Raw genomic sequence first — 11379 nt, 5'->3', positions numbered from 1 at the left:
TGGAGGGCCTAGCAAATCGGATGTTAGTTATAGAACAACGGTATCATCACCAGGACCGAAAGAATGAAAAGAACGACCACCTTCTTTCTTCTTCCAGTCAAGAACTTAAGGAAAAATTCAATGCTCCTAAACTGCGAGCGAAAATGACCATTGAAGAATACACACCAATAGGAATGACTTATAATGAAGCTTTTGACTATTTTCATGGTCGAAATCTCATTCATCCCATTGGTCTAATTCAAGACCCACCACCTGAGAAACGGCTTCCCAACTGGGATCCAAACTCCTATTGCAGATATCATAGAGGCCATGGTCACACCACAGAAAAGTGCTTCACCCTTATGGATCTCATTCAAGATCTCGTTGATTCAAATTGCCTTCGTGTTCCTCCAAGCAAAAAGAAGGTCGAAATTAATAACAATGATGGCAAGAGCAGGAAGAACGATGATCCTTCTTCCGCTTCTTCCTATCAAAATGGAAGTCGCATCAATAAAAATGCTTTAAAGGCCAAGGAACCAGAAAGAAAGTTCACCCCAATTGGGATGAGCTATAATATTGCCTTTGATCGACTCCTTGCTAAGGGACTCATCGCTCTAAATGGGCCTATGCAAGATCCTTGACGCATGGAAAATGTAGGTCGTTTTCTACCCTTTCCTAGAGCAAAACAAAATTTATAAACACTCGACCAACCTAATACGAGTATATGGTAAGTCAAGGGTCGAACCCAAAGGAATGAGTAGGTGTAAGCTATAGCCTAGGTCAAGCTACTTCGAAGATTGTAGAAAGATATGGTTGGTAACTAAGGTATCGAGAAGGCTAGATAAATCGAGAAATTCAATATACTAAACACCAAGGAATATAGATTCCACATGCAAGCTCAATGATTATGTTAATTGATGGATCACTCAATCAATTCAAACATTACAAAGGACAAACAATAGTTGCAACCAAAGGAATCCAAAAGCTATCTCCTATAAGCCAAGCTAGGGTTCACTATTAATGGCTAACTAGGAAAATCACAATCAAATTCAATCAATTAAAGCAATTCTCAAATCAAGGGTTCATGTCATTGAAATTTTCAATGCAATCTAGATTAATCTTATAGGTTGATCACTCCTAATCTAATTAATCACATGCACAACTATGTCAACCAATTTAATTGCAACAATTCAATCAATCAAGGGTCATCAACTAGCAAAAATCATCAATCAAGAATGCTTCCCCTTCTCCCTAGCAACTAATCTACTCACTAATCATGGTGAAATTGAGAAACAAAACAAATTCAATCACAATCATATTCATTTCAAGTTTAATCAAGCAGAAATTCAATCACTCAACAAATTCTACAGCAAAGAATGGAATTCAAATCAAACATTCAAGAATTAAAGGAAATTGCAATAAAAGTAAATTCAAAGGAAAGAAATCTCACAAGTTTTCATTGATTTGAAAAAGAAATCCAAGATTAAGTTGAAATCAAAGATCAAATTCAAGTACAATCAAGTAATCTTAAGCTTCTCTCTCTACTTTCTCTCTCTTCTCATTCTGGAAAATAAGTCGTCCCCCCCCCTGAAAAAGGAAAAGTCTAAAGCTATAAATAGAAAATCAAGCGAAGGGGAACGGGGCGCCAGGTGCGTGCGCACCACCAGGCCGCGCGCGCACAGCTGGGTCTGCGCGCATGCACCACATATGCCGCGCGCGCGCACCCCTACTTGGTGCTCGTGGCCTTGCCTCGTTCGCTTGCTCGTTCGCTTGCTCGATCGATCTCCGCGCTCCCGAGCATCCCTATCATTGGTGCACTCGAGGCGATGCTCGTGAGAAAGGCATCTCCTTTATCTTCCAAGCATTTGAACACTTTGAGCCAAAGCATTGCTTCCAAGGTTCTCGTGCTTGCGGAGCTAGCTTAAATTGCATGTTTGGATTCTCGAACTTAGCTCCATCAACCTTCTTGAATGCGCTCGAGCTTCCTCCTTGATAATTAAACCTTGGGAAACTCAACACACCTACAAAACAAGTCAAAGAAACGGAGAAGCGAGAAAAGATAACCGAGAAATGAATAAAATAGAAAGAAACCATCAAAAGCACACATTTCTCTAAGCTTACACACAAAAACGCAAAACAAGCATTATTATGCAAAACCACGGCATAAAAGACTAAAAACGAGCATAAAACTACAAAGAAAACCTAGCCTAAGAGTGCCATAAATGACACTCATCAATCTTCCTCCTAAAAGGAGGACACCCAAATGGTACCCAGTCTCCTATTGTAAGTACCATCAAAGCAATGGTCATACTACAAATCAATGTTGCAAGTTTCAAAATCTCATTCAAGACCTCATCGATGCAAACAACCTTCCATTACCTCCAACTGGCAAGAAGACCGAGTGATGATAAGCGCAAAACACAAGGCGGGCTTCAACGATAAGATTCTATGATGTTTTTCTTCTGTTTTGATTTCCCCTTCCCTTAATAAGTCTAACATAGGCACCCTTTATCTTCCTTAGATTTATTTCATAGGTTTTTCTTTTTCCTTTAATAAAATGAGCATTTCTTTTCTTGCATATGATCATTGCATTACATCATTAAATAAAAAAAAAAAATTTGTTGGACTAAGCACAAGGTATACTAATGATTTGAGGCAGCCTTTGTAGCCATATCATATCACTTTCACCCTTTGAATACAATCCTTTCTTGATAAACCACTTTGAGCCTCGTCTAACGATAGACCTTCATTTTTTCAACCCACATCTACCTAACCTTGGGATGGGATGGTGTGCAACTTATGCAATTTCAAAAGCTTGAGTGATTTTACCTAGATCTCAAAAATTCAAAAATAGAAAAATATAAAAGTGTGCAAAAGGGCAAGTGTTCCAATATCATTGATATGAACATGTCTTTGATATGAACACGTCTCAGATTGCGTTTTTTACCCAGTGCTTGGTACCATGCCTAAGAAACATGAATGCCAAGTGAGTGATAGACCGCATGATCGGGATTGCCCACACTTATCAAAATAAAAAATAAAAAAATGCAAAAGCAAAAAAGAGAGAGAAAAATTATAAACAAAAGAGAGTTCAAAAGTGAGGAAATCTCAAGCATACAAAAACAAAGATTCAAAAGCAAGGTTGCACACCTTGGGGGCTTATCTAGGGTCTTGAGCCTTTATCCCCTTTTTTCTTCAACCTTTAGCCTAATCACGTCACAACCTTTAAAAGACCTCTTTGAGGTACACACATACTTGTGCGAGGTTCGGCTAGATCTACGTTCGGCCTGATTCCTAAATGGATACGTAGGTAACCTCACATTGAGGTGCGGCCATAATTAAAATGCATATTTACACTCACATCATGATCATATCAAGGGATTTTTGATAAGTGACTTTTATGTCACTTTTAGGGGTGTTTTTAGAGTTGTTTTCCGGTTTATTTTCTAATAATTTAGCTCTTTTTATCCTTTATTTCTATTATTTTCTTATTCTCGTCTTTTGTCTTTTATTTGAGTGTTTTGGTAATTTTTAGTGTTTTTAGTTTATTTTTATAGTTTTTGATAATAATTTCTCTTTTCTCTTGTTTTCTTATTTATTTTAGTTTCGTATTTTATTTTATTTTAATTCGTTTTATTTTATTATTTTATTCTTTGTTCTCAATCCCTCGTGTTTGTTTTTGGTTGTAGGTGTGTTCGGGTTGATGCTTGATTTTCATGTTCAAATCAACTTCGGATTCTCGAATTTGAGTCAAATGTACAACTAGTTGCTGCCCTTTTGCTCTTATCCATCACCACACCCTTCACTATCTTACACCACACAACATCACTATCTCCCTTGCTCCCTCAATTTTTATCACCAACCTCCATCTCCACCAACCACCATCTCCACCTCAAACATCCACCATTACCCACCAGTAGAAATCACCTCCGCAACAACTAAACAACACCGAACCACCCAATCTCAACCCCAACAATTGCTACAGCCCGCAACTCAACACCACCAAAACACCACAAACTCCAGCCCTCAACCCCTGTTTCCTGCCGCAGTTAACCACCTCCAATCACCAACGTCAGCTGCCAAAACCGCCACCAATTCGAGCCACATCAGACCCTCGCAGCAAGCCACCGGAATTTCACCAACAACAATAACAGCAACGGTAGCAGCACCGTACTACGCGCACAACCAATCCCAGACCATCGCGGGTGCGACCTCTTCTGCCGCGGGCGCGGACAGGGGTCCTTCTTACCTTGTCCAACTTTCAGGAGATGCTGAGGAGATGCCTGGGAGAAGGAGCAGCTTAGGCCACCGCTGGCGCAGCCAAGTTTTCCGCGAGCGCGGCCTTCGAGGTGTGTAAAAACGGTATCATGAGCTTCTCACGTTATATTTATCAAGATGGAGTGGTCAAGATTTTTTTGCTTATAATTATTGATGGTGCTGATTTGATGATGGAAGATAGCGGTGATGATGCGCAATGGTGAAGACCAGAGAGCAGAGCAGCCACGAAGAGAATGATGATGCATGGTTTTCTCTGATTGTATTTTTGGGAATTTTGTTTTGTTTTCCTCCTTTTTATTTTCTTTAAATTTTAATTTATTTCTTTTTCTATTTTCTTTTCTTTTCATTATTTTCTTTTATTTTATTTTTCTTTTCTTATTTATTTAGCTTGTATTATAAATGCCCATTTTTGTGGTTTAATACTCTCTAAGCTTTTAATCAACTTTGAATTAGATTAGATTAGTTTTAACCTCTTTCATTTTTCTCTCTCTTAGGGTTAGATTAGGATTATCTCTCTAGTTGAGGAGTAGTTTTAGAGAGAGAAAGCTTGGATTTTCATGGAGTTTTGAGAGGTTGAAGAAGTAATTTGTGGATTTTCTTCTCATATATTCAATGAGTCTTTCTAACTTTCTCTCATCTTTATTGCTTTCCTTTAATTCTTATTTTTGTTTATTTGCTTGTTTATTTGAGTAGTTAATTTGATTAGTTGTTTGATTTTTGCTTTATTTCTTATTTTACCTTGTTAGCTTAGATTTTATTCTAGGGAAATGGATCAAGGGTATGTTGATGAATTGAATAATTGATTGCGATTAGTATGCAATTAGTTCTTGATTATTGTGTGTGGATGATGCTTATATGGATTAGAACCTTTCTAGCTAATTGATTCTATGTTCTTAATTGTGCTTTCAATCAATCGTGCGGAAGTGAGTTGTTTGAGAGTCTAAATTCTTCCATACTATAGACACCTAAAAATGTCTCCCCGAAACCAAACCCAATGATGAACAACCTTTCACCGCCATTATTGGTTGGGTTGAGTAATCTAATCTTTGTAGTGCCTTATCCATATTTCTATTCAATATATTTCATAAACCAACCTAATTCTTAGCCTTTTTCCCCACACCATAACTTGTTTTCCTTTTTTCATGTCCACATCACAAAACCGAGCTAATCTTATTTTGTGGCTATATAATTTTGATTCAATTATTATTTGGTTAGATAGGCATTTTTTTAATATTTTTTCCAAAGATATATCATAATCCCAATTCCGATTTAAAATGAAGAAGATATGAGCAAAATACTAAACTCGGCCCAAAACCGACACTCTTTCACTAAAACGGTCATATCTTAAAATCTAAAAAGGTTTTTGACCTGATTCGAATTGGGTTGGAAAGTAGACTTGATAAGCTTTCCAACGATATAGTATATGCCTTATTCTGAGTTACGGATAAAAAGTTATCATAGTTTTAAAAACGCATAAAAGACTGAAATTACCGCGCAACAGCTAAAATGCTGCGTCGCGGCAAAAGTTGACATGGCACGGTGCATATTTCCATGACACAGTACTCTACACCGTGCCACGGTGCTTTTTTTTGTATATTTTCCGCGTTTTCTCACGCGTTTATGAACCTAGACGCAATTTTGGGCAGACTGTACACCGTGAAACGGCGTCACGTGCCGCGCCACGGTGGACTGTGCCGCGTCGCGGTGTCCTTTGTCGTTTCATGGTACACATACCGTGTCACGGGATTTTTATGCGTACTTTCGGCGTACAATTTTCACGCGTTTATCAGTTTAGGGCAAAACTGCGCACCGCGACACGGTAATCTGTACCGTGTCACGACACCCATTGCCGTGTCGCTGCAGACACTGACCGTGTCATGGCACCCCAAATTAGGGTTTTTATCTTTTTTAGGGTTTCGTGTGATCCCCGACTCATTTCCTCTATAAATACCCCCCTCCTTTTTGCAGTTCGGGGCACCAAAAAATCATTCTCTTTCTCCTTACATCAAAAATCATTCTCTTCTCCCTCTTTAGCCTAAACACTAGCCTCCTTATTCTTCCATAATACATCCCTTAAGCACTCCAAGGAGTCCATACAACACCTGAGGTTCTGTCCTTAAACCAAGGCGTGAAAAGATGCAAATAACTGAGGGTTTGAGCGGCATTGGCAAAATTTTATTTTGGCAAAATTTTGGGTTTACCGGCTTAATTAATTGGAATAATTAAGATGGATGTGGAATTTAGTGGGAGCTTCAATTTTAATTGCGCTAAATTACATAATCGGTTAAACAACTTTTACTAGTTTTAATTAGGCGTGTTAATTGGATTAACGACCTTAATTAGTTACTAGTTTACGCGTGATTGTGCATTGTTACTTGTTTTTCGTTGTAAATTGCATGAGCCATTCACAAATAGTGAATGGATGAATGAAATGTATATTCTCCTGCAGGTTTTATAAAAATGGCAACTAGTGGGGCCCGATTAGGATAGAAAATACGGACCGCGTTCCGTGACGTATTTTTGTAAATCTAAACATAGTCTGCGAACCGTTGAGTATTTTTGTACCTTAATATTTAGAATAGTCCTAATCGTAGATACTAGTGTTTGCATAATTTTTGTTATGTCTTGAAGACGGAGGTTCTTGGAAGACGAAGCCGTGAAGTTGCAAAAGACGTCCCTTGAAGACTTGAAGACTCAAGGGGTCTTGTTAGTTGCCAAATGCATCATTGTTTATGTTTTCGATGTATGTATTTATGATTATATATATGTGAATTATATCTTAGATGCATGTTTAGGATTTCGAATGTTGAGATGATTAATTAAGTTCACTTAAATCAACTAACATAGAAACCCTAAGTCCCTAAAATATTGAGTAAAATTACCATTCCAAAACAACACCTATCAACCTATTGAGAGTAGTAATGGGCTACGCCAAAGCGAAGCATCACTATTACTCACTAGGATACGTAAGGCATACCGGGTATGCAAGTTGGTTTTGGTTATACTCAACGATATGAGTGATGGAGTCCTAACATGTCGTGGCAAAGTGGATAAGTTGTTGAGAGAGCATTAGATGCGACGATTTATCCAACCAAGAGTGGCTTGGAGCCATTAACAAAGAGTTTCTTACCTTAGAATATTGAGTGTTAAGACAAGCCAAAGCATGCTTAACTACTCATTATTTCTTTGGATCTTGGAATCGACTTATTCTCACCAAATGGGAACAATTTAATGTGTGAATAAGACGTTTAAATAAGTTTGATTAAAAATGCATGATTTTAATCTTATTTAAGTATTATGAATGCTTTTTCATTTTAAATTCTTTCAATTGTAGAATGATGTCTGCAAATAACTCAAACAACCAATTCTCGTTGCGCTCAATTCTCGACAAGGAGAAGTTGAGTGGGCCAAATTTTCTTGATTGGCAAAGGAACTTGAGTATAGTTCTCATGCAAGAGAAAAAGGAATATGTCCTTAATGAGGAAATGCCTGAGACTCCCAATGAGGAGGCGACTCAGCTGCCCTAAAACGATGACAAATTGCCAATCGGGATGTCAAATGCATCATGTTGGCCACAATGTCTCCTGAGCTTCAAAAGACATTATTTGAGAAGGAGATAGCTTTTGAGATCATTTCTGAGCTGCAGAACATGTTCCAAGAGCAGGCCTGAACTGAAAGGTTTGAAACCCACAGGCAGATCCTTGAGAGCAAGCTCAAGAAAGGAGAGCCAGTCAGCCCACATGTACTCAAAATGATAGGATTATTTGAAAATATAGGAAGTCTTGACGCGGGGTATTCAACCGAGATGACAATTGACATCATTCTCCACTCGTTGCACAAAGGCTATGATCAGTTCAAGATGAACAATAATATGCACAACATAGAGAAAACCCTCACCGAGCTTCATGGTATGTTGAAGCAAGCCAAGCAAACGCTCAAGGATGAGGGGAAGCATGATATGCTCATGATAAAAAAGGGCAAGATGTTCAAATTCTCAGGCAAGAAGAAGAAAGACTTTAAGGGGAAGGGTAAGAAGAAGACCTTTCTGCCTAAGTCTAAGGCTACCAAGGATAACAATGAGAAGAAGGTATCATCTTCTAAATCTAATTCCGAATGCTTCTATTGCAAGAAGAAGGGACATTGGAAGAGAGATTGCCTCAAATTTAAGGAAGATAAGAAGAACGGAACCGCTGCTTCTAGATCAGGTATATTCGTTATAGACTTAAACTTCACTAGCACAACATCATGGGTATTAGAAACCGGATGTGGCTCACACCTTTGTTCCAATTCTCAAGGACTAAGGAATATTAGGAAGCTAGCGAAGGGAAAGGTTGAACTCCGGGTCGGCAATGGAGCCAGAATTGCAGCTGTATCCGTAGGAACTCTCAGTTTGTCTTTGCCCTCGGGGCTAGTTTTGGAACTTGAAAACTGTTTTAATGTTCCCAACATTACCAAAAACATTATTTCAATTTCGGCGTTGAACGCCAAAGGTTTTGAGTTTCGAGTGAAGGACAATGAATGTTCGTTTTATCTCGATAATGTTTTATATGGTATTGCACATTCTGAAAATGGTCTGTATGTGCTTTCTTTAGACAAACAAGTTTATAATGTGAATAATACTGCCAAGAAAGCTAAGACCATGGAGTCAAATCAAACGTACTTGTGGCATTGTCATCTTGGCCACATTAACATCAAACACATCAAGAAACTTGTACAGGAAGGTGTTCTTGACTCATTTGATTTGCAATCGTTTGAGAATTGCGAAGGATGTTTATTAGGCAAGATGATTAAGCAGCCATTCTCCAAGTTGGGAGAAAGGGCAGGTGACTTATAGGGCCTAATACACACCGATGTATATGGACCAATGAGCTCCACCACAAGAAACAGACATCGATATTTTATCACCTTCACAGACGACTATAGTAGATATGGCTATGTTTACCTTATGTCGCATAAATCTGAATCGTTTGAAAAGTTCAAAGAATTTCAGAGTGAAGTTGAAAATCAGCTTGGCAAGAAAATCAAAGCCCTTCGATCGGATCGAGTTGGTGAATACTTGAGCCAAGAATTCGATAATCATATGAAAGAAAAAGGTATACTTTCAGAATTGACACCTCCAGGAACTCCTCAATGGAACGGAGTATCCGAAAGGAGAAATCAAACCTTGTTGGACATGGTACGATCAACAGTGGGTCTTAGTGATCTTCCTATCTCTTTCTTGGGACACGCACTTCTAATTACGGCACTAAAACTGAACCGTGCTCCATCAAAAGCTGTTGAAAAGACTCCATACGAGCTATGGATGAAGAAACCTCCTAGGTTGTCTTTCTAAAGATATGGGGATGCGAAGCATATGTCAAGAAATTGATTTTTGACAAACTTCATCCCAAATCTGACAAGGTTTACTTTGTGGGCTACCCAAAAGATACCAAAGTGTATTACTTCTACAATAAATCCGAGAACAAAGTGTTTGTTGCTCGAGATGGTGTCTTTTTGGAGAAGGAGCACCTTTCCAAAATAACAAGTGGGAGGAAAATCGAACTCAATGAAGTTCGAGAGGACGAGCAACAAAATCAGATTGATAGTCAAAGTGCTCAAACAGCATCTGTTGACGCTGGTCAAAATGTGCAAAGTCAAACCGACAATGCAAATGCTCAGTCTGTTACCCTGCGTAGGTCGCAAAGGCCGAGGTCTCAACCTGATAGGTATCTTGGTATTGTATTAACCGAGAATTAGGACATCTTGGTGATGGATGGAGACGAACCAGCAACCTACAAGCAAGCAATGGCGAGCACCGACTCTGCTAAATGGCAAGAGGTCATGAGATCTGAAATGGATTCCATGTTTGAAAATCAAGTCTGGGACTTGGTTGACTTACCTGAGGGTTACACACCTATCGGATGTTAGTGGATTTTCAAATTGAAAACCAATAAAGATGGAAATGTATTCATTTACAAAGCTAGATTGGTAAAAAAAGGTTACAGGCAAATTCATGATATTAATTACGATGAAACCTTTTCTTCGATTGCAATGCTTAAATCCGTTCGGAGCCTCCTAGCGATTGCTGCATATTACAACTATGAAATATGGCAGATAGACGTCAAAACCTCCTTCCTCAATGGGATTTTGGAAGAAACTGTGTACATGACATAGCCTGAAGGTTTTCTCGACCAAAACAATGCTGGAAAAGTTTGTAAGCTTAAAAATTCCATCTACGTGCTAAAGCAAGCTAGCAAAAGTTGGAATCTGCGATTCGATGAAGCCATTAGTAAGTTTGGTTTTATCAAGAATCCAGATGAATCTTGTGTTTACAAGAAGGTCAGTGGGAGTGACATCGCCATCCTAGTCTTTTATGTCGATGACATATTGCTCATTGGAAACAGCATTCCGATGTTAGAGTTTGTAAAGGCCTGGCTTGGAAATTGTTTTTCAATGAAAGACTTAGGAGAGGCTCAGTATATATTGGGTATCAAGATCTACAGGGATAGATCAAAAAGGATGATTGGATTGAGCCAGAGTACTTATATCGATAAGGTGCTGGCACGATTCAACATGCAGGAGGCCAAGAGAGGTCACCTACCCATGTTACATGGCATAGCCTTGAGCAAGAAGCAGTTTCCAAAGACACCTGATGAGCGAGAAAGGATGAATCAGATTCCATATGCTTCGCTAATTGGATCGATCATGTATGCCATGATATGTACTAGGCCAGATGTATCGTATGCCTTGAGTGCTACGAGCTGATACCAATCAGAACCATGAGAGGTGCATTGGACTACGGCTAAGAATATCCTAAAGTACCTGAAAAGGAACAAGGATAAATTCCTAGTATATAGTGGCTCAGAAGAATTAGTTGTTGAAGGTTATACCGATGCAAGCTTCCAAACATATAGAGACGATTTCAAATCACAATCTAGATATGTGTTATGTCTAAATGGAGGAGCGTTTAGTTGGAAGAGTGCCAAGCAGAGCACAACTGCAGATTCTATTTGGATTCGTAAGTTCGTTGGTGAACTTGATGTTGTACCCTCTATCAAGGGTCCAATAGCCCTCTATTGTGACAACAATGGAGCTATTGCTTAGGCCAGAGAGCCAAAGGAACATAAAAAGGTCAAACATGTC

Source organism: Chenopodium album, chromosome 17 (assembly GCF_948465745.1).
Source record: "Chenopodium album chromosome 17, dcCheAlbu1.1, whole genome shotgun sequence".
NCBI classification, from domain to species: domain Eukaryota; kingdom Viridiplantae; phylum Streptophyta; class Magnoliopsida; order Caryophyllales; family Amaranthaceae; genus Chenopodium; species Chenopodium album.
The sequence above is the reverse complement of the archived record's forward strand: the minus strand, read 5'-3'. Positions refer to the sequence as shown.